Consider the following 22318-nt stretch of genomic DNA (forward strand, 5'->3'; position numbering starts at 1 on the left):
GTCCGGAAGTGATGTTGCCTACACATGGTCGGACTAAGTTGTCGGAAAATCCGATTGCACATAACGTGATGACGCTATTTCGTTACGACGGGACTACTCAGGCTAGTAGCCAATAGCTTTGGTCTAGGAATTGAATCTGAGCATGCGTGGCACTTTGTCCATCGGAGTAGGCTACACATGATCGGAGTATGTCCGATAGGAGCATTTTGTCGGAAAATTTTACCGGCAAGTTGGAAAACTTGGTCCGTCGGATATTCAGACGGAAACAGTCCGATGCAGACCACACACAGTCGGAATATCCAACAAAACGGTCCGATAGGACATATTCCGTCGGAATCTCCGACCGTGTGTACAAGGGCTAAGTGTGGTATTTGCATTGGGAATTGTAATGCTTTAAAAATTAAACAAATCCATCAGAGAGATAGAAGAAACATGAAGAATGACCAAATCAACAGTTTGGTACATTCTGAGGAAAGAAGAATGCACTGGTAACATAAAAAGACCTGGATGTCCACAGAAGAAAACAGTGGTGGATGATTGCAGGATCATCTCTATGGTAAGGAAAAACCCATTCAAAACATCCAGACATTTGAAGGACACTCTCCAGGAGATAGGCGTATCTTTGTCAAAGTCTACAATCAAGAGAAGACTTCAGAAGGGCAAACACAGAGGGTTCACCACTGTCAGGTCACCTTGAGGCCAGGTGACAGATGCACACCATAGGGATCAGGAGTGCACCGCAAGGTTGTGAACCCTACGGCTGACTACTGCGGACGGGAGTCAAGGTGATAAGGAAGGCAGGGCCACCAGAACACCAAGACAGATCCCACCGGGGTTAGAGCGTAGAATTCCCCGGGGCGCGGAGTCTAAGAGCCAGTAGGTGTTCACCAGAGCCTCTAGTGGTGAGGATGGACTGGGCTGCATCTGGCTCCAGGGTCCCCCAGCCACAGTAGGCAACAGGAGGATAGGGATAGTAAGGGATAAAGCCAAGGTCGGGGCCACAAGCAGACAGGAATAGTCAGGGACGCGCCAATAGGTCAGGATCACAGGTAAACAGGGATAGTCAAGGACACGCCAAAGTCGGTAACGGAACAACAGTAGAGCACACGGCAGGTAACAGGAAGCCAGACACACAAAGGTTTATCAGCAGGGTTGGCCTGCAGTGCACAGGTTAATATAGAGTTCTCTGATAGGAGCTAGGGTGGAGCCATGCCAGAGGATGGATTACAAAAGCAGTCAGGTGAGGGTCGGCTGGTCTCTAGAGATGAACACTTGGAAACAGGTAAGCAGACAAACTCTATTGCATAACCATGACAACCACAAGGTGCAAACCATTCATAAGCCTTGAGAAAATAAAGGCCACATTAGACTTTGCCAAAAAACATCTATAAAAGCCAGACCAGTTATGGAAAAGCATTCTTTGGAGGGATGAAACTAAGATTAACCTGTACCAGAATGATGGGAAGAAAAAAGTGTGGAGAAGGCCTGGAACAGCTCATGATCCAAAGCACACAACGTCATCTATAAAACATTGTGGGGGCAGTATGATGGCATGAGCATACATGGTTTACTGTGGCACTAAGTCAATGGTGTTTATTGATGATGTGACAGAAGACATAAGCAGCCAGATGAATTCTGCGGTGTTTAGATATATACTGTCAGCCCAAATTCAGCCAAATGCAGCAAAGTTGATTGGACGGTGCTTCACAGTACAGATGGACAATGATCCAAAACACACTGCAAAAGCAACCCATGAGCTTTTGAAGGAAAATAAGTGAAATATTTTGCAATGGTTGAGTCAATCACCCAATCTCAACCCAATTGAGCATGCATTTCACTTGCTAAAGGCAAAACTAAAGGCAGAAAGAGCCACAAACAAAGAACAACTGAAGACAGCTGCAGTTAGAGCCTGGCAAAGCATCAGAAAGGAGGAAACCCAGTCTCTGGTAATGTCCATGGGTTCAAGACTTCAGGCAGTCATTGCCAGTAAAGGATGCTCAACAAAATATAAAAAAATAACATTATATTTATGATTATATTCCTTTGTCCAATTACATTTGAGCCCCTGAAAATGGGGAGGGGGGGGGGCTGTATATAAAAATGGTTGTTTTTTTCTAATTTTAATTTTGTGGCATACAGAGCCAAAAGTATGCAAATTGTGCCTGTCTCCAAATATATATGGACCTAACTGTATATATATTTTTTCACTGTTCATTATTATTTGCATATAAGTGGATGTTACACTGCATTTTGGACTTGGCACTTTATATTTTGTGATGGAAGATATTCAGATAATATTTTTTTTCATGTGTTTGAAAGAGATTTATATGCTATGTATATGGTATGGTATAGTTTTGTTCAATTGCGCAGTTTTATTTATTTTTTATTATATTACATACTCCTGACTACTGCACTCTGCGTGTTATTTTTTATTATGCATACTTCTGAATGCTGCACACTGTATGTCATGATGTATGTGACATGATTGATGACCGCACGCACTTAAAATGTGCTGTGCATTCCAAACATGTTCAATATTTATACTCATTGTCTAACAGTTGCTGGTTGCTGGTGATCCCAAACCCACAACTGAATTTCACATTTTTTAAATACCCTTAATCTCGAGGTATATGCCTGTCTGTAAGGTTCGCACAGGTGGAATAGTAATTAAAGTATACAATTTTGGATAGATAAACTGTCACAAATGTGTGCAGTTCATACTGTTCTGTTTTAGACCCCTTTCACACCAGGGCATTTTGCAGGCGCTATAGCGTTAGAAATAGCGCCTGCAAAACGCCCTAAAGAAGCTGCACCATTGTCTGTAGTGTGAAAGCCCGAGGGCTTTCACACTACAGCGGTGCGCTGGCAGGACGTCAGAAAAAAGTCCTGCCAGCAGGTTCTTTGGAGCGGTGAAGGAGCGTTTACCGCTCCTCCACCGCTGCTCCCCATTGAAATCAATGGGGCAGCGCTGGATCACCGCCGGCAAAACGCCGCTATTGCGGCGTATTGCCGGCGGTTTTAACCCTTTTGCGGCCTCTAGCGGGGCGCTTTTACCCCCCGCTAGCGGCCGAAATGCGCCGCATAAAACGCGTTTTACTGCCCACGCTATCGGCGGTGTGGTGTGAAAGGGGTCTAATCATGTATATTCAGGCCATTCCCACTGTTCAGCTCAGTGTGGTCATTTACATAATTTGCTATGGGGAATTTTTCTGGACAGAGAAGAAGATGTAAGAAAAAAAATGAACAGTACACAAGAGGATCAACAAGAATACAGGAAGAGAGGGTACACTCAGGAGCGAAGTGAACAGATATGTTAAAAGTTGACACACCAAATAAATGCAAAAAAACTAAATGGTTTGGGGTTAAGTATCATGACTATACAGCTATTATAATAATATTATCATTATTTTTTTTATTATTATCCCTACTATTATAAAGATGCCACATGTTTTATATTTTTTACTGAAAAATTGCCCTTATGCTAATTGATGCATTCTAAAAAAAATCAAATACATCAAACCTTCATGGCCTTTGCTTCATGGCACTCATTTACCATGCTAATTAAAATAAATACTGATGGGGATGATACCATTACAAAGAATAAAATCCTGTCTATTTCTTACACTGACATGACAAGATTAGTAGCATGCAAAATGTGATGGGATCTGATAATCCAATTACTTTGTTATGTTTTCATTGAGCAAATGCTGGGCATACATAAAATATAGCTAATTATCCACAGTGTATACAACTTACAATGCTTATTACATAAAACAATTTATAAAATCTTCATTGGATGTCTGGTCTCCAGACTCCAGTTTATAATGATTACAGTGTGCCCAAGACAAGCCTTTACTATGATGGCTAGTCCAGCACTGGAGAATGTAATATTGGATATATATATATATATATATATATATATATATATATATATATATACATTTTATACATACAGGAATATATTTTCTGAGCACTCATTAAGCATGAAAAGGCTGCTGTACTGGAGCAATCTGGAATATTCAGGCCTAATTAAATTATGATTGTGGTTATTCCATAGTGAGAGGGAAGCTGCTTCAGGTGGAGTTCTGTCTGGGGTGGTGACACTAAGGCAGAGGGAGAGAGATACACTGGGGTTGATTCAGTAAGGGAATAGAGACTGATCACTTAGCAAGTGCATATTTACTGAGCTTTGAAAATAAAATTAAGCTATATTCACTTCAATGGTGCCACCAAAAATCTGCACATAATTGGATATCCAAGGTAAACATTCACTTGAATAAGTGAAGACTATTTGTTTAGTAAATCAACCTCACTATACACCGCTCCAAAGATGTGGCTAGCAGGACTTTTTTCACCATACTGCTAGCGCACTGCTCCAATGTGAAAGCCCTTTCACACTGGAGTCAAAGGGGCCAGATTTTTTCAGGCGCTATACAGGCACTATTTTTAGTGTTGTAGTAGTTGTTTAAAAACGCCCCAGTGTGAAAGGGGCCTAAAGATTCCACCTTAACATTGTATTACTGTTTGAAGATTTTTTTTTGACCTGTTGATAGGGTCGATTTAAACCAGAACGTCAGGTGCACTGCTCAATACACAGATATACAGAGCTTAGAGAATAGTATGAACAAAGATTTTCAGTGTGATTCACACATTGTGAAAATAAATGAATAACAAGGCTAGCTAGGTTCATACTGCTGTGATCTGATTATGATCCGACTTTCAGTCCAATTATGTAGTGCAACTTGAATGCTACTGTACTTTGAAGTAGTTTGTATATTTTATGGGGCCAAAATTGTGCTGGAATTGCATCAAAGTTGTACAGGAACCTTTTCAAAAATTGCTGCGTGCTGAGTTGCATTTTCAAATGCCATGCGATTCTGTGCAACTCAAGTTGTATCTGAAATCACACTATGGTAAACAAAGCCTTGGTCCTTTAGTTACCAAGTGAGATATCAAAAAAGTCCATATACAATAAATGTATAAATGTACCTTTTATGCTCCCACACCACTGTGCACTCAAACTCTTTACCGATGGGAATGATCTCTAAGCCATTGGAGGTCTACAGTGCTTAAAGTGGAGCTCCAGTCTCCTAAGCAATTTTTTGATAAAAGCACCCTGTGACTCCTAGTACTTGTACTATATTATTTGGATATTAGCATGAGAGTCTTCATACTTGTTATTTGTAAATATGTAATTTCCTACTTGATCTCGGATTGAACATCAGTCTGTACCAATGGGACTTCAACAAGCAGTATCCAACAAGAGGGGCAGGCAATACACCAGCATGAAAACTAAAACAAACTGAGCCTTTGCCATCAAGAAAGTTTGCCGCTGGCTTTAAAAACAAAAGCTAGCATTGGCTGATATGACCACATCTACTTTATAAAACCCAGTGAAGGAATGAACAGGGGGCCAGGTCATGGCCTTACAGAATGGAAAAACTGAGCAAACTGGCAAAACTAAGACCTGATGATGGAAGGCCCAAGAGATGCTGTTGACCAAATAGAATGAGCGGTAACAGGAAAAGGTGATTCTTTAAAGGGGTTGTTAAAGTTTCTGTTTTTTCACCTTAACGCATTCTATGCATTAAGGTGAAAAAACATCCGACAATACCGGCCCCCCCAGCCCCCCATTTCACTTACCTGAGCCCGTTCACCTGCTGCGCTCGCCCCCTATCTCCTCTTTGCCGCTCAGTATGGCCGTTGATTGGCTAGAGTGGATGGATTGACAGCAGCGCAGCCATTGGCTCGTGCTGCTGTCAATCACATTCAATGATGCGGCGCGCCGGGGGCAGGGCCGAGTGATACAGTGAGCGGCTATAGCCAGCAGCTGTATCACGGGTGCAAGGACTAACCACTATTCGAGAGAGCTCGTGTGAAGGTGCTTAGTTCTTGCGGGGCTTTAAAATGAAGCACTAGGATAATGGAGGTAGGTTTTAACCAAATTGAAAAAAATATATATAATTTTTTATTGATTGTTCGGTAACAGATCATAAAAAATAATAAAGATCAAATTCATAAAGTATATAGGCGTAAGTACAGTAGAAGCATGATATATAGTATTCACATATAGCAGCACATAGTAGTAATAAATAAAATAATTGGGTAATATGGCATGGTAGTGCCTATGACAGCAAAACCGACATCAGCAAGTACATCCACATAATACATATGCATCCACTAGATGTAAAACAAAAATAAATTTAGTATATAGTTAAAAAAGTAAATTCATAACAAATTCATAAAGTATATAGGCGTAAGTACAGTAGAAGCATGATATATAGTATTCACATATAGCAGCACATAGTAGTAGTAAATAAAATAATTGGGTAATATGGCATGGTAGTGCCTATGACAGCAAAACCGACATCAGCAAGTACATCCACATAATAGATATGCATCCACTAGATGTAAAACAAAAATAAATTTAGTATATAGTTAAAAAAGTTAATTCATAATAAAATAAATATAGTTCCATATAAAGTATAACTGGGACATCATTTCAAAAGCTCGACGCGTTTCGTGGGTGTCTCCCCACTCATCAGGAGCTGATGCGACCAAAAAATTCCTATGGAATAGAATAAAGAATAATATAATATACTAACCATATAAATAAAAATAAATTAATGGGGATTTAATGCGTGTAAATGGTTAGCCAGGGCAGACTCACCAATCCGGATGGAAAGTGCAGTGTGCAGCAGTGGGCGTAGGGTGGGCCATGGGCAAGATCCCTCCCCGGGAACTGAGGCGGCATAGACATGGATGCGATATCAGGCGAAACCAAAAAGATACAGCAGTGTTGAAGAGTATCAGATATGGAATGTGTGGCAATTGTTGAAAACAACATATCTAAAAACAAAATGTTAATAGTATGTATGATTAATGAGAATAATGTGATGCAAAAGTAATTGAAAATTGATAGTGACCCTCAAAGAGTACAGAGAGAGTGCTGGCCATAAGCCAAGTATATACTATGTAGTAAGTATATGCAGATGAATGTAAACAGTGAATGGTGTGCAAAAATTAAAGAAATGTAATAGTGTAAAAGAAAGTGTGAGTGTGCAGTTTAACAAAAAGTGAAGAAAATTGATGAAGGGGTGTACATAGACCATGATAGACAAGGAGAGTGACAGAATTACCAGTCAGCAAGAAAAGAAAAAGGTGTGAGTAGTAGGAGAAAAAAGATTTTTCACCTAAACATCGCTCCTAAAACACCAGCAGACAAGATATTAGGATGAGAGATCCGTCCAGCCGGCGTCCTGCCAATAAGGTCTGCAGACACCGGTCAGGGTGGCTCTGATAATAAAAGCCCCTTTAACTAGCCACAGCTGATACTGATTGCACAACCAGCATGGAGAAAAAAAAAAAAAAATATAAGGTAAACTTCAATGATAGTAATGGTAATATTTATAAAAGCTAGTATAGTGGCTTAAGACAAAAGGTAGTAACCATGAGCATAGGCAGGGTCAAGTACAATCAGACCAGAGATGAAGTGTGAGTAGAAAGAGAAAAGAGATTTTTCACCTAAAACATCGCTCCTAAAAACAACACCAGCAGACAAGACGGCCAGTGTGTGCAGACTCCATGCAGAGACCAGCTGCACACACAGCTATCTCCGAGTGGAGTTTAAATATGCCGCCAACGCCACGTGCGTGAAACATAGGGGGAGGAGCCACACCTAACCTGGATAAAAAAACCAGCGACAGGCGCGCCAGATCCCCCCCAATAGAGACACGGAGACGGGAATCACTAAAACGTCGGCGTGATGACGTCAAAGGTGACGTCACATGCACGACGTAGGACGCGTGGCGCCGATGCGCAAAGTAGAGTCCACCCGAACCTCCCAATCAGATGTGAAGGGGGAGGAGGGGGAGGACCAACTGGCGCATCGCAGTTCCCGCAAGGAAAGAAAAGAGCCCAGCAACACCCAAATACCCAACCGCCCCACACATAACAATAACCGCAATCGGCCAGCGAGTGTGCACTGGACCCTATTAATTAGATATCCAGGTGGGACGTTTATACGGTGTCGGTAATGCTGTCAATGTACAACATAAACATGAATAGAATAAATGTATGTAGGTACATAAAAAATACTAAAGACATCAGCAATATATAAATGGACCTCACGCCGGGAAGATAGGGGGACACTATCAATCCCGTATATCCAGGTACTTCCATCCCGATATATATGCCTTTTTCTTTTCTTGCTGACTGGTAATTCTGTCACTCTCCTTGTCTATCATGGTCTATGTACACCCCTTCATCAATTTTCTTCACTTTTTGTTAAACTGCACACTCACACTTTCTTTTACACTATTACATTTCTTTAATTTTTGCACACCATTCACTGTTTACATTCATCTGCATATACTTACTACATAGTATATACTTGGCTTATGGCCAGCACTCTCTCTGTACTCTTTGAGGGTCACTATCAATTTTCAATTACTTTTGCATCACATTATTCTCATTAATCATACATACTATTAACATTTTGTTTTTAGATATGTTGTTTTCAACAATTGCCACACATTCCATATCTGATACTCTTCAACACTGCTGTATCTTTTTGGTTTCGCCTGATATCGCATCCATGTCTATGCCGCCTCAGTTCCCGGGGAGGGATCTTGCCCATGGCCCACCCTACGCCCACTGCCGCACACTGCACTTTCCATCCGGATTGGTGAGTCTGCCCTGGCTAACCATTTACACGCATTAAATCCCCATTAATTTATTTTTATTTATATGGTTAGTATATTATATTATTCTTTATTCTATTCCATAGGAATTTTTTGGTCACATCAGCTCCTGATGAGTGGGGAGACACCCACGAAACGCGTCGAGCTTTTGAAATGATGTCCCAGTTATACTTTATATGGAACTATATTTATTTTATTATGAATTTACTTTTTTAACTATATACTAAATTTATTTTTGTTTTACATCTAGTGGATGCATATGTATTATGTGGATGTACTTGCTGATGTCGGTTTTGCTGTCATAGGCACTACCATGCCATATTACCCAATTATTTTATTTATTACTACTATGTGCTGCTATATGTGAATACTATATATCATGCTTCTACTGTACTTACACCTATATACTTTATGAATTTGATCTTTATTATTTTTTATGATCTGTTACCGAACAATCAATAAAAAATTATATATATTTTTTTCAATTTGGTTAAAACCTACCTCCATTATCCTAGTGCTTCATTTTAAAGTCCCAAACTCCCTCTATTACGTACCGATTACCGGGATGGAGGCACATACTTGTGCTTCATTTAAAGTCCCAAAATTCCCCTCCTTTTTTGCATATATATCGGGATGGAAGTACCTGGATATACGGGATTGATAGTGTCCCCCTATCTTCCCGGCGTGAGGTCCATTTATATATTGCTGATGTCTTTAGTATTTTTTATGTACCTACATACATTTATTCTATTCATGTTTATGTTGTACATTGACAGCATTACCGACACCGTATAAACGTCCCACCTGGATATCTAATTAATAGGGTCCAGTGCACACTCGCTGGCCGATTGCGGTTATTGTTATGTGTGGGGCGGTTGGGTATTTGGGTGTTGCTGGGCTCTTTTCTTTCCTTGCGGGAACTGCGATGCGCCAGTTGGTCCTCCCCCTCCTCCCCCTTCACATCTGATTGGGAGGTTCGGGTGGACTCTACTTTGCGCATCGGCGCCACGCGTCCTACGTCGTGCATGTGACGTCACCTTTGACGTCATCACGCCGACGTTTTAGTGATTCCCGTCTCCGTGTCTCTATTGGGGGGGATCTGGCGCGCCTGTCGCTGGTTTTTTTATCCAGGTTAGGTGTGGCTCCTCCCCCTATGTTTCACGCACGTGGCGTTGGCGGCATATTTAAACCCCACTCGGAGATAGCTGTGTGTGCAGCTGGTCTCTGCATGGAGTCTGCACACACTGGCCGTCTTGTCTGCTGGTGTTGTTTTTAGGAGCGATGTTTTAGGTGAAAAATCTCTTTTCTCTTTCTACTCACACTTCATCTCTGGTCTGATTGTACTTGACCCTGCCTATGCTCATGGTTACTACCTTTTGTCTTAAGCCACTATACTAGCTTTTATAAATATTACCATTACTATCATTGAAGTTTACCTTATATATATATTTTTTTTTTTTCTCCATGCTGGTTGTGCAATCAGTATCAGCTGTGGATAGTTAAAGGGGCTTTTATTATCAGAGCCACCCTGACCGGTGTCTGCAGACCTTATTGGCAGGACGCCGGCTGGACGGATCTCTCATCCTAATATCTTGTCTGCTGGTGTTTTAGGAGCGATGTTTAGGTGAAAAATCTTTTTTCTCCTACTACTCACACCTTTTTCTTTTCTTGCTGACTGGTAATTCTGTCACTCTCCTTGTCTATCATGGTCTATGTACACCCCTTCATCAATTTTCTTCACTTTTTGTTAAACTGCACACTCACACTTTCTTTTACACTATTACATTTCTTTAATTTTTGCACACCATTCACTGTTTACATTCATCTGCATATACTTACTACATAGTATATACTTGGCTTATGGCCAGCACTCTCTCTGTACTCTTTGAGGGTCACTATCAATTTTCAATTACTTTTGCATCACATTATTCTCATTAATCATACATACTATTAACATTTTGTTTTTAGATATGTTGTTTTCAACAATTGCCACACATTCCATATCTGATACTCTTCAACACTGCTGTATCTTTTTGGTTTCGCCTGATATCGCATCCATGTCTATGCCGCCTCAGTTCCCGGGGAGGGATCTTGCCCATGGCCCACCCTACGCCCACTGCCGCACACTGCACTTTCCATCCGGATTGGTGAGTCTGCCCTGGCTAACCATTTACACGCATTAAATCCCCATTAATTTATTTTTATTTATATGGTTAGTATATTATATTATTCTTTATTCTATTCCATAGGAATTTTTTGGTCGCATCAGCTCCTGATGAGTGGGGAGACACCCACGAAACGCGTCGAGCTTTTGAAATGATGTCCCAGTTATACTTTATATGGAACTATATTTATTTTATTATGAATTTACTTTTTTAACTATATACTAAATTTATTTTTGTTTTACATCTAGTGGATGCATATCTATTATGTGGATGTACTTGCTGATGTCGGTTTTGCTGTCATAGGCACTACCATGCCATATTACCCAATTATTTTATTTATTACTACTATGTGCTGCTATATGTGAATACTATATATCATGCTTCTACTGTACTTACGCCTATATACTTTATGAATTTGTTATGAATTTACTTTTTTAACTATATACTAAATTTATTTTTGTTTTACATCTAGTGGATGCATATGTATTATGTGGATGTACTTGCTGATGTCGGTTTTGCTGTCATAGGCACTACCATGCCATATTACCCAATTATTTTATTTATTACTACTATGTGCTGCTATATGTGAATACTATATATCATGCTTCTACTGTACTTACGCCTATATACTTTATGAATTTGATCTTTATTATTTTTTATGATCTGTTACCGAACAATCAATAAAAAATTATATATATTTTTTTCAATTTGGTTAAAACCTACCTCCATTATCCTAGTGCTTCATTTTAAAGTCCCAAACTCCCTCTATTACGTACCGATTACCGGGATGGAGGCACATACTTGTGCTTCATTTAAAGTCCCAAAATTCCCCTCCTTTTTTGCATATATATCGGGATGGAAGTACCTGGATATACGGGATTGATAGTGTCCCCCTATCTTCCCGGCGTGAGGTCCATTTATATATTGCTGATGTCTTTAGTATTTTTTATGTACCTACATACATTTATTCTATTCATGTTTATGTTGTACATTGACAGCATTACCGACACCGTATAAACGTCCCACCTGGATATCTAATTAATAGGGTCCAGTGCACACTCGCTGGCCGATTGCGGTTATTGTTATGTGTGGGGCGGTTGGGTATTTGGGTGTTGCTGGGCTCTTTTCTTTCCTTGCTGGAACTGCGATGCGCCAGTTGGTCCTCCCCCTCCTCCCCCTTCACATCTGATTGGGAGGTTCGGGTGGACTCTACTTTGCGCATCGGCGCCACGCGTCCTACGTCGTGCATGTGACGTCACCTTTGACGTCATCACGCCGACGTTTTAGTGATTCCCGTCTCCGTGTCTCTATTGGGGGGGATCTGGCGCGCCTGTCGCTGGTTTTTTTATCCAGGTTAGGTGTGGCTCCTCCCCCTATGTTTCACGCACGTGGCGTTGGCGGCATATTTAAACCCCACTCGGAGATAGCTGTGTGTGCAGCTGGTCTCTGCATGGAGTCTGCACACACTGGCCGTCTTGTCTGCTGGTGTTGTTTTTAGGAGCGATGTTTTAGGTGAAAAATCTCTTTTCTCTTTCTACTCACACTTCATCTCTGGTCTGATTGTACTTGACCCTGCCTATGCTCATGGTTACTACCTTTTGTCTTAAGCCACTATACTAGCTTTTATAAATATTACCATTACTATCATTGAAGTTTACCTTATATATTTTTTTTTTTTTTTCTCCATGCTGGTTGTGCAATCAGTATCAGCTGTGGATAGTTAAAGGGGCTTTTATTATCAGAGCCACCCTGACCGGTGTCTGCAGACCTTATTGGCAGGACGCCGGCTGGACGGATCTCTCATCCTAATATCTTGTCTGCTGGTGTTTTAGGAGCGATGTTTAGGTGAAAAATCTTTTTTCTCCTACTACTCACACCTTTTTCTTTTCTTGCTGACTGGTAATTCTGTCACTCTCCTTGTCTATCATGGTCTATGTACACCCCTTCATCAATTTTCTTCACTTTTTGTTAAACTGCACACTGAGGCCGCGTACACACGCGGGGACTGTTCGCTCAACTTTGTCCGTCAAACAGTTTCAGCAAACAGTCCGCTCAAAATTAGCATGGACGGACTTGCCCACACACGACGAACGAACAGTTTGCTGAAACCGTGCGCGATGACGTGAACGGCACGTACGACGGGACGGAAAATACAACGTCCTATACACTGCATTACAACTTTCAGCGTGTAAATCCTTTCTGAGCATGCGCGGAAATTAGTTTGATGAACAAGCCTACACACGAGGGGACTGTTCGCTGAAACCAAGTTTCAGCGGACAGTTTTTCGGAAATTCCGAAAAACCTTGTTCAGCAAACTGTTCGCTGAAACTGTCCGCTGAAAGCCCACACACGGGCGGACTGTCCGCCGAAACACTGTTCAGCGGACAAAGTTGGGCGAACAGTCCCCGCGTGTGTACGCGGCCTCACACTTTCTTTTACACTATTACATTTCTTTAATTTTTGCACACCATTCACTGTTTACATTCATCTGCATATACTTACTACATAGTATATACTTGGCTTATGGCCAGCACTCTCTCTGTACTCTTTGAGGGTCACTATCAATTTTCAATTACTTTTGCATCACATTATTCTCATTAATCATACATACTATTAACATTTTGTTTTTAGATATGTTGTTTTCAACAATTGCCACACATTCCATATCTGATGCTCTTCAACACTGCTGTATCTTTTTGGTTTCGCCTGATATCGCATCCATGTCTATGCCGCCTCAGTTCCCGGGGAGGGATCTTGCCCATGGCCCACCCTACGCCCACTGCCGCACACTGCACTTTTCATCCGGATTGGTGAGTCTGCCCTGGCTAACCATTTACACGCATTAAATCCCCATTAATTTATTTTTATTTATATGGTTAGTATATTATATTATTCTTTATTCTATTCCATAGGAATTTTTTGTTTGCATCAGCTCCTGATGAGTGGGGAGACACCCACGAAACGCGTCGAGCTTTTGAAATGATGTCCCAGTTATACTTTATATGGAACTATATTTATTTTATTATGAATTTACTTTTTTAACTATATACTAAATTTATTTTTGTTTTACATCTAGTGGATGCATATCTATTATGTGGATGTACTTGCTGATGTCGGTTTTGCTGTCATAGGCACTACCATGCCATATTACCCAATTATTTTATTTACTACTACTATGTGCTGCTATATGTGAATACTATATATCATGCTTCTACTGTACTTACGCCTATATACTTTATGAATTTGTTATGAATTTACTTTTTTAACTATATACTAAATTTATTTTTGTTTTACATCTAGTGGATGCATATGTATTATGTGGATGTACTTGCTGATGTCGGTTTTGCTGTCATAGGCACTACCATGCCATATTACCCAATTATTTTATTTATTACTACTATGTGCTGCTATATGTGAATACTATATATCATGCTTCTACTGTACTTATGCCTATATACTTTATGAATTTGATCTTTATAATTTTTTATGATCTGTTACCGAACAATCAATAAAAAATTATATATATTTTTTTCAATTTGGTTAAAACCTACCTCCATTATCCTAGTGCTTCATTTTAAAGTCCCAAACTCCCTCTATTACGTACCGATTACCGGGATGGAGGCACATACTTGTGCTTCATTTAAAGTCCCAAAATTCCCCTCCTTTTTTGCATAGTTCTTGCGGGGAGGAGCCGAGACAGCCGCCAAAGGACCCCAGAAGACCAGGTTCGGGGCCACTCTGTGCAAAACGAGCTGCACAGTGGAGGCAAGTATAACATGTCTGTTATTTGAAAAAAAAAAATTACCTTTGCAACCACTTTAACCACTTAAGCCCTGGACCAATATTCAGCTAAAGGACCAAGCCCCTTTTTGCGATTCGGCACTGCGTCGCTTTAACTGACAACTGCGTGGTCATGCGATGTGGCTCCCAAACAAAATTGGCGTCCTTTTTTTCCCACAGATAGAGCTTTCTTTTGGTGGTAGTTGATCACCTCTGCGGTTTTTATTTTTTGCGCTATAAACAAAAATAGAGCGACAATTTTGAAAAAAAAATTAAATTTTTTTTACTTTTTGCTATAATAAATATCCCCCAAAAATATCTAAAAAAAAAATTTTTCCCTCAGTTTAGGCCGATACGTATTCTTCTACATATTTTTGGAAAAAAAATCGCAATAAGCATTTATTGATTGGTTTGCGCAAAAGTTATAGCGTCTACAAAATAGGGGATCGTTTTATGGCATTTTTATTCATTTTTTTTTTACTAGTAATGGCAGCGATCGGTGATTTTTAATGTGACTGCGACATTATGGCGGACACGTTGGACAATTTTCACACATTTTTGGGACCATTGGCATTAATACAGCGATCAGAACGATTAAAAATGCCCTGATTACTGTAAAAATTTCCACTGGCAGTGAAGGTGTTAACACTAGGGGGTAATGTAGGGGATAAGTGTGTGTGTGTCTTTTTTACTGTGGGGGCGTGGCTTAGCGTGTGACATCACTGATTGTCTTTTCCTATGACAGAGAACAGACGATCAGTGACAGGCTCACTAGAAAGCACGAGGAGAGGTTTGTTTACACTTATCTCTCCCTGTTCTTCAGCTCTGTGACCCGATTGCAGTACACCACCGGCGATCGGGTCCACGGGTCCCGCGGCCACGGTCACAGAGCTCAGGACCGGGTCGCAAGTGCGCCGGCGGCGGCGCACACACGACCTACAGCTGGGCACTTAAAGGGCAATGTACCTGTACGTGCTTGTGCCCAGCCGTGCCATTCTGCCGACGTATATCGACGTGAGGCGGTCCTTAAGTGGTTAAGTCTAAGGGCATAAGCCTCACATATAGTTTTGTCAAATTAGGAGAAGATAGCAAAAGAAGCTGAAAGCCCCTTATAGGGACCATCAACCACAACAAACCAGGGACCAGTTCAATGGAAGAATGAAGTAGTCTGAGAGTAAACCCTAATAGCCCTGACAACATATAAATATTTAGAAATCCTGTAAAATTATTTGCTTGGGGTAAGAAGGGGTCACAGATAGATATGGAAGTACAATATCTTCAGTAGAGGCTAAGTTCACCTTTGATCACCAAATAGCATTTATGTACTTATTTTGCAAATATAAAACAGCTTTCCATTTATTCAACACATGCTTACCTCCATGTCTTCATGTTTAAAAAAAAACAAAAAACTGCTTGATTACTGCTGCTTACTTCCTGGACAGACTTTTGGTCATGACACAGGAAGAAGTTGACCAGCTGAGGGTAGATGATGCAGGCTGTGTGATAATAAAATCAGGTTGACTTCTTCCTGTGTTATGACCTAAAGTCTGTCCAGGAAGTAAGGCAGAAGTAATTGAGCAGTGTTTTTAAACAGCTATGAAGACAATGAGGTAAGCGTGTGCAGAATAAATGGAAAGTGTTTTTTTTTTTTTTTGCAAAAGAAGTACATTGATGCTTTATTGGTAAGGGTATAGGGAAGCTGGAATTTAGAAAAAAAAAGTGAACAAAAGGTGAACTTAGCCTTTTTACGTGAAAGGCAGAAACTACCTTAGGTAGAAAGAAAAGGTGAGGAATGCACAGGGAAGCCAATTTAGACACCTGTCTGATTGAAGTTATGGCCTCCAAAAAGGCACCTTTTGAGACAACATCTTCAACAGAATCTCCAGAATATTCTTAATAAGGAGGTCTTTCTGAGAACCAAATTAAGTAACTACAAAAGATGTGGCAGTCTGACAAGATGAACAACATGGGTACCTCCTTGAATAAAGCTGCAGATATAAAAACGATTGGCCAAAATGTTGTTGAAACAAAACAGCCAAAACCTGATCTTTAATTCTACAAAGAGCTAAATATTGATCCACAACTTGTTGCAAAAAGAAAAGGATCCTACTCACAGAAAAAAACAGAAGAGGAACTCCTAAGGACTCACATTATCCGAAGTATGATTTCCAAGAGTGATGGTAGATCTTACACGAAGCAGACCTAGGAGTCTGCAACATAATACAAACAGACTCAGACAGATCTCTATCCCTTAACAGCTGGGTTTCAACAGTCATGGCATTAAAGTCAGCAATCTAGAACCAGTATGGAAGACTGGGCCTTGCAATAGGAGATCTGGATGATTACAAAGGTACAAAGGTTTGTCACCTAGCAAAGGAATTGGCTCTGTGTTCCAAGCCCATTGAAGCCAAACTGCAGCCAATAGTATTACCAGAATTCTTTTGAACTTAATTGTATCTTAATAATGTCTGGAAAGAAAATGTACAGGAGGATATGCATAGATCAGAATAAATCTGTCCCATGCTGCCACTAAGGCTTGTGTCATAAAAGTCTGGAGGTTCCTCAATCTCATGAACAACTTGTGTAATTTGGTATTGAGATGAGAGGCTAGGATATCCACATCCAGAGTTCCTTGAGCACATCTGTCTGAACATGTCCAGATGAATGGACCATGCCCCCGGATCTTGACTGTGCCCATGGGCGTCCGCTGTTAGGGGCAAGTGGGGTCAAGTGCCCCACGTCCTATTTATAGGCAAGTGCGCACAATCAGTCGGGGGCGCTGTGCTGCTTGTCCCAGGGCCGGGCGTCACATACACAACATGTAGTGTCAGCGAATGATGGTGTTTGCAGCCCCTGAGCTGAGGGGAGAGGCAGGGGAGCAGCCAGAGGCAGGGAACACAAAGTTCTCCTGCAGCTTGCCTGTTACCTTTCACCTGCTGCATGGACAGCATCTGCTAATGCTCAGCCCGACCAGATCACTAATGATTTATCTCCTCTCCTCCTCCTCGGCTTGGACAACCGGGTGTGTGTGCTCTGTCTGGACATGTGTGAGAGGCCCAGTGCTCCCTTCTAGATAGGGCCCCAAGAACACCCACCGCATGGGGGCCCAGCCTCATCTGAGCTGCTTGGCATGTGCAGCTGTTGTTGGAGCCTTCCATCTGCTTTTTCTGGGGTTAGTATTCCATTTAATTCTCTGTGTCATCTGAAACTTGCAATATAGAAATTGATTGGAGGGGAGTTCTCCCTACTAATGATTGTGTGTGTAATATATGGGGGTGTAATGTATCTGGGTGTATGGGGTGTAATGTATCTGGGCTTATTGGGTGTAATGTATCTGGGTGTATGAGAGTGTATTGTATCTGTGTATGGGGGTGTATTGTATCTGTGTGTAATCTGTGTGTATGGGAGGTATAATGTATCTGGGTGTATCTGTACTATGCAGTCTCTGGCCGTGATAATGACAGTCAAAAATAGGTGGAGTATGGGTGACCTTAAAATGATGCCCCCCCCCCTGAAAAAAGATTTGCAGATGCCCATGACTGTGCCGGCTGGGAAAAGCTGCGTGCCAGTTGTCTACACCCAGAATGGAGATCACTGATAGACCATGAACACACCACCCTGCCTAAAGTAAAATGTGATGAACCTCCTTTGCCGCTGCTGAGCTCTTTGGTGCCACCTTTGTGTTTTACAATTGCCACTGCCATGGCATTGTCCTCAAGGGATTACCCTGCAGAAGATCTGTCCTGTGGAAAAGAGACAACCCGATGGCTTGGAGTTTCATAACATTAGCCAAAACAAAGTTTCTTCTTTGGATCATTGACCCTGAACAGAAAGTTCAGAAAACTCCACCTTAAACCCCCCTCCCACCCCCCAACAGAAGAAAAAGAGCTTTCATTGAGCTCTAACTATAAGTCATTGATGGATAAGAAAGGACTTGTCTGCACAGAAGGACAGGAACATCAGATACCACCAACAAGGACACTCTGGAGCAGGAACTGAGATACATTTCTTTGTCTAGGAACAGCCATTTATTCCACTTGCACAGAATTTACTGCTGGAGGGTCCGAGTGTGGTACTGAGCAAAAGAGACTGCTTCAAAGGAGGAAACCATCAGGCCTAAACACCACAAAATAAAGAGAGGATGGTAGTTGTGACAGACTCCAGACATGGTCCTGAAGTTTATCAAGGAGAATAAAATCCTTCACCAACTTGGTGTCTAAGATTAAAGCCAGATGCTCAAGATGAGGAGTTGGTGTCAAACTGAACTTCTTGGCATTTACTATGCAACGGAAATCCTGCAAAGTATGAAATGTCACCTGAGTGTTGTCCTGAAAAGTCTGGGATTTCCTTGAGGCAGAGAAGAACAAGCACAAGGACCTTTCTTGAACTTGTAAATACTTGAGAATAAATGGACTCCATCCTATATATTTTGATTTTAACATAACCATTTCATTCTTTGAGACCCAGGATGGGATGAATACCCCTTTTTTGGAAATGGTAAAGAGGTTGGATTGTAAATCCTAAACCTTTCCTGGTGGAGAACTGTAATGATAATGCCATGAGTTAGGAGGTCAAGCTTAGAGTTGAGGAAGGGTCTAGCCTTATGTTGTGTACACACGGCCGGACTTTGGCATCAAAGGTCCGACGTAACAAATCCGTCAGACAATTCGACCTTGTGTGGGCTTCATCGGACCTTTGCTGTTGAAAAATCAGATGGACTTTAGATTTAGAACACATTTCAAATCTTTCCGACGGATTTGAGTGCAGTTGAAAAATCTGTTCATCTGTAGGCTAGTCCAACGGACGAAAACCGACGCTAGGGCAGCTATTGGCTACTGGCTATGAACTTCCTTATTCTAGTCCGGTCGTACGTCATCACAATCAAATCCGTCGGACTTTGGTGTGATTGTGTGTGGCCAAGTCTGTTCATTCGGAAAGTACGTCGGAAGTCTGCCGAAAGTCCGTCGGACCTAGTCTGCCGGAAAGTCCAATTGTGTGTACACAGCATTACGCTTATTCTCACAAGACTTTTTGTGCTGGGGTAAAAAGATACTTTTTCTTCCTGTAAGATTCTTAATTATATCATTTAGAATTGCATAAATTGCCCAGGGGAGCTACAGTATCATCCTAGCTGCCTATTCAGTTTTATTTTGTTTTGTTTTTCTTTGGTTTTTATTTGCACCTAGTGCCCTACTCCTGGGTATAGGAAGCATAACCCACTGGCACTGAATGATCTTTAATCAAACCTATGCCTCACAATGTACATACGAGAAAATGAATTGCAAAGATGTATTACAATAACTGTACATCATTTTAAAAGGGTATCTCTTTAATATACAGTGCCTTGCGAAAGTATTCGGTCCCCTTGAACTTTTCAACGTTTTGCCACATTTCAGGCTTCAAATATAAAGATATAAAAATTTTATTTTTTGTGAAGAATCACCAACAAGTGGGACACAATTGTGAAGTGGAACAAAATCTATTGGATTTTTGAAACTTTTTTAACTAATAAAAAAATGAAAAGTGGGGCGTGCAAAATTATTCGGCCCCCTTGCGTTAATACTTTGTAGAGCCACCTTTTGCTGCGATTACAGCTGCAAGTCGCTTGGGGTATGTCTCTATCAGTTTTGCACATCGAGAGACTGAAATTCTTGCCCATTCTTCCTTGCAAAACAGCTCGAGCTCAGTGAGGTTGGATGGAGAGCGTTTGTGAACAGCAGTTTTCAGCTCTTTACACAGATTCTCGATTGGATTCAGGTCTGGACTTTGACTTGGCCATTCTAACACCTGGATACGTTTATTTGTGAACCATTCCTTTGTAGATTTTGCTGTATGTTTGGGATCATTGTCTTGTTGGAAGATAAATCTCTGTCCCAGTTTCAGGTCTTTTGCAGACTCCAACAGAATGGTCCTGTATTTGGCTGCATCCATCTTCCCCTCAATTTTAACCATCTTCCCTGTCCCTGCTGAAGAAAAACAGGCCCAAACCATGATGCTGCCACCACCATGTTTGACAGTGGGGATGGTGTGTTGAGGGTGATGAGCTGTGTTGCTTTTACGCCAAACATATCGTTTTGCATTGTGGGCAAAAAGTTCGATTTTGGTTTCATCTGACCAGAGCACCTTCTTCCACATGTTTGGTGTGTCTCCCAGGTGGCTTGTGGCAAACTTTAGACAAGACTTTTTATGGATATCTTTGAGAAATGGCTTTCTTCTTGCCACTCTTCCATAAAGACCAGATTTGTGCAGTGTACGACTGATTGTTGTCCTATGGACAGACTCTCCCACCTCAGCTGTAGTTCTCTGCAGTTCATCCAGAGTGATCATGGGCCTCTTGGCTGCATCTCTGATCAGTCTTCTCCTTGTCTGAGCTAAAAATTTAGAGGGACGGCCAGGTCTTGGTAGATTTGCAGTGGTCTGATACTCCTTCCATTTCAAAATGATCGCTTGCACAGTGCTCCTTGGGATGTTTAAAGCTTGGGAAATCTTTTTGTATCCAAATCTGGCTTTAAACTTCTCCACAACAGTATTACGAACCTGCCTGGTGTGTTCCTTGGTCTTCATGATGCTCTCTGCGCTTTCAACAGAACCCTGAGACTATCACAGAGCAGGTGCATTTATACAGAGACTTGATTACACACAGGTGGATTCTATTTATCACCATCAGTCATTTAGGACAACATTGGATCATTCAGAGATCCTCGCTGAACTTCTGGAGTGAGTTTGCTGCACTGAAAATAAAGGGGCCGAATAATTTTGCACGCACCACTTTTTAGTTTTTTATTTGCTAAAAAAGTTTAAAATATCCAATAGATTTCGTTCCACTTCACAATTGTGTCCCACTTGTTGGTGATTCTTCACAAAAAATTAAAATTTTATATCTTTATGTTTGAAGCCTGAAATGTGGCAAAAGGTTGAAAAATTCAAGTGGGCCGAATACTTTCGCAAAGGCACTGTATATATTTATATATTTATGGTTAATGTTATATGTTGGTTGCAGCAGTTCCTCTGCTCCCAAATACTTTGATTAGATTTCTGGTTAATTTCTCAGGAAGGGAATCCCTTCTGTTCACAGAGGTCCTGTCCTGGTTGCAGGCACTGTTAACTTCATTATCAAACCCACTCTTCCATCTAGCAAAGGTTCTAGTTCTCTTATTTACCTACATGCTAGTGCATTATCCTGTTTGAGGAGGGTCATTTTTCATAACCACTTCCCCAAAAAAGAACTACACATATTTAGGTATCTTTACATCACAATAGATACAATTTATATATATGCATGTGCCTTTTCCAACATGCACCTAGTTTAATATTCCTTGTCTCATTGACAATTATTTCTCTCTCTTTATGTTTGAAGCCTGAAATGTGGCAAAAGGTTGAAATGTTCAGGGGGGCCAAATACTTTCGCAAGCCACTGTATGCCTGGAGTTCAGCTGTAGGCTTTCATATGAAAACTTTCAGCCAAAATAAACTTACAGTATATTACTCAGTATTATTTGGCTTTATCATAATACTCCATTAATGGGTTATTTGTACACAACTTATAGTTATAATTGTACACAGCTTACAAATTAAAGTTCAAATATTTGTCATCTGATTCTTCATTTGCAAACTCAACTTGTTCAAAACCGAGCTCACAGTATTTACTCCCCCCTACTTCTCTGCCAAGAG

General features: G+C 41.0%; 1 protein-coding gene and 1 long non-coding RNA gene across 3 annotated transcripts in view; one reads left to right on the top strand and one right to left on the bottom strand.

Annotated features, from left to right (window-relative positions):
• The window catches only part of CCDC178 (coiled-coil domain containing 178), a 447704-nt gene that overhangs the window by 146896 nt on the left and 278490 nt on the right, over positions 1-22318 (bottom strand). The window lies entirely within an intron of this gene.
• Positions 10279-11564, top strand: LOC143998347 (uncharacterized). Its single transcript, XR_013277871.1, has 2 exons — positions 10279-10326; positions 10671-11564. It is a non-coding gene; the product is annotated as an uncharacterized LOC143998347 (long non-coding RNA).

The sequence above is a fragment of the Lithobates pipiens genome, unplaced genomic scaffold, assembly GCF_037356315.1.
Source record: "Lithobates pipiens isolate NorthernLeopardFrog02 unplaced genomic scaffold, aLitPip1_a1.2 Scaffold_19, whole genome shotgun sequence".
NCBI classification, from domain to species: Eukaryota; Metazoa; Chordata; class Amphibia; order Anura; family Ranidae; genus Lithobates; species Lithobates pipiens.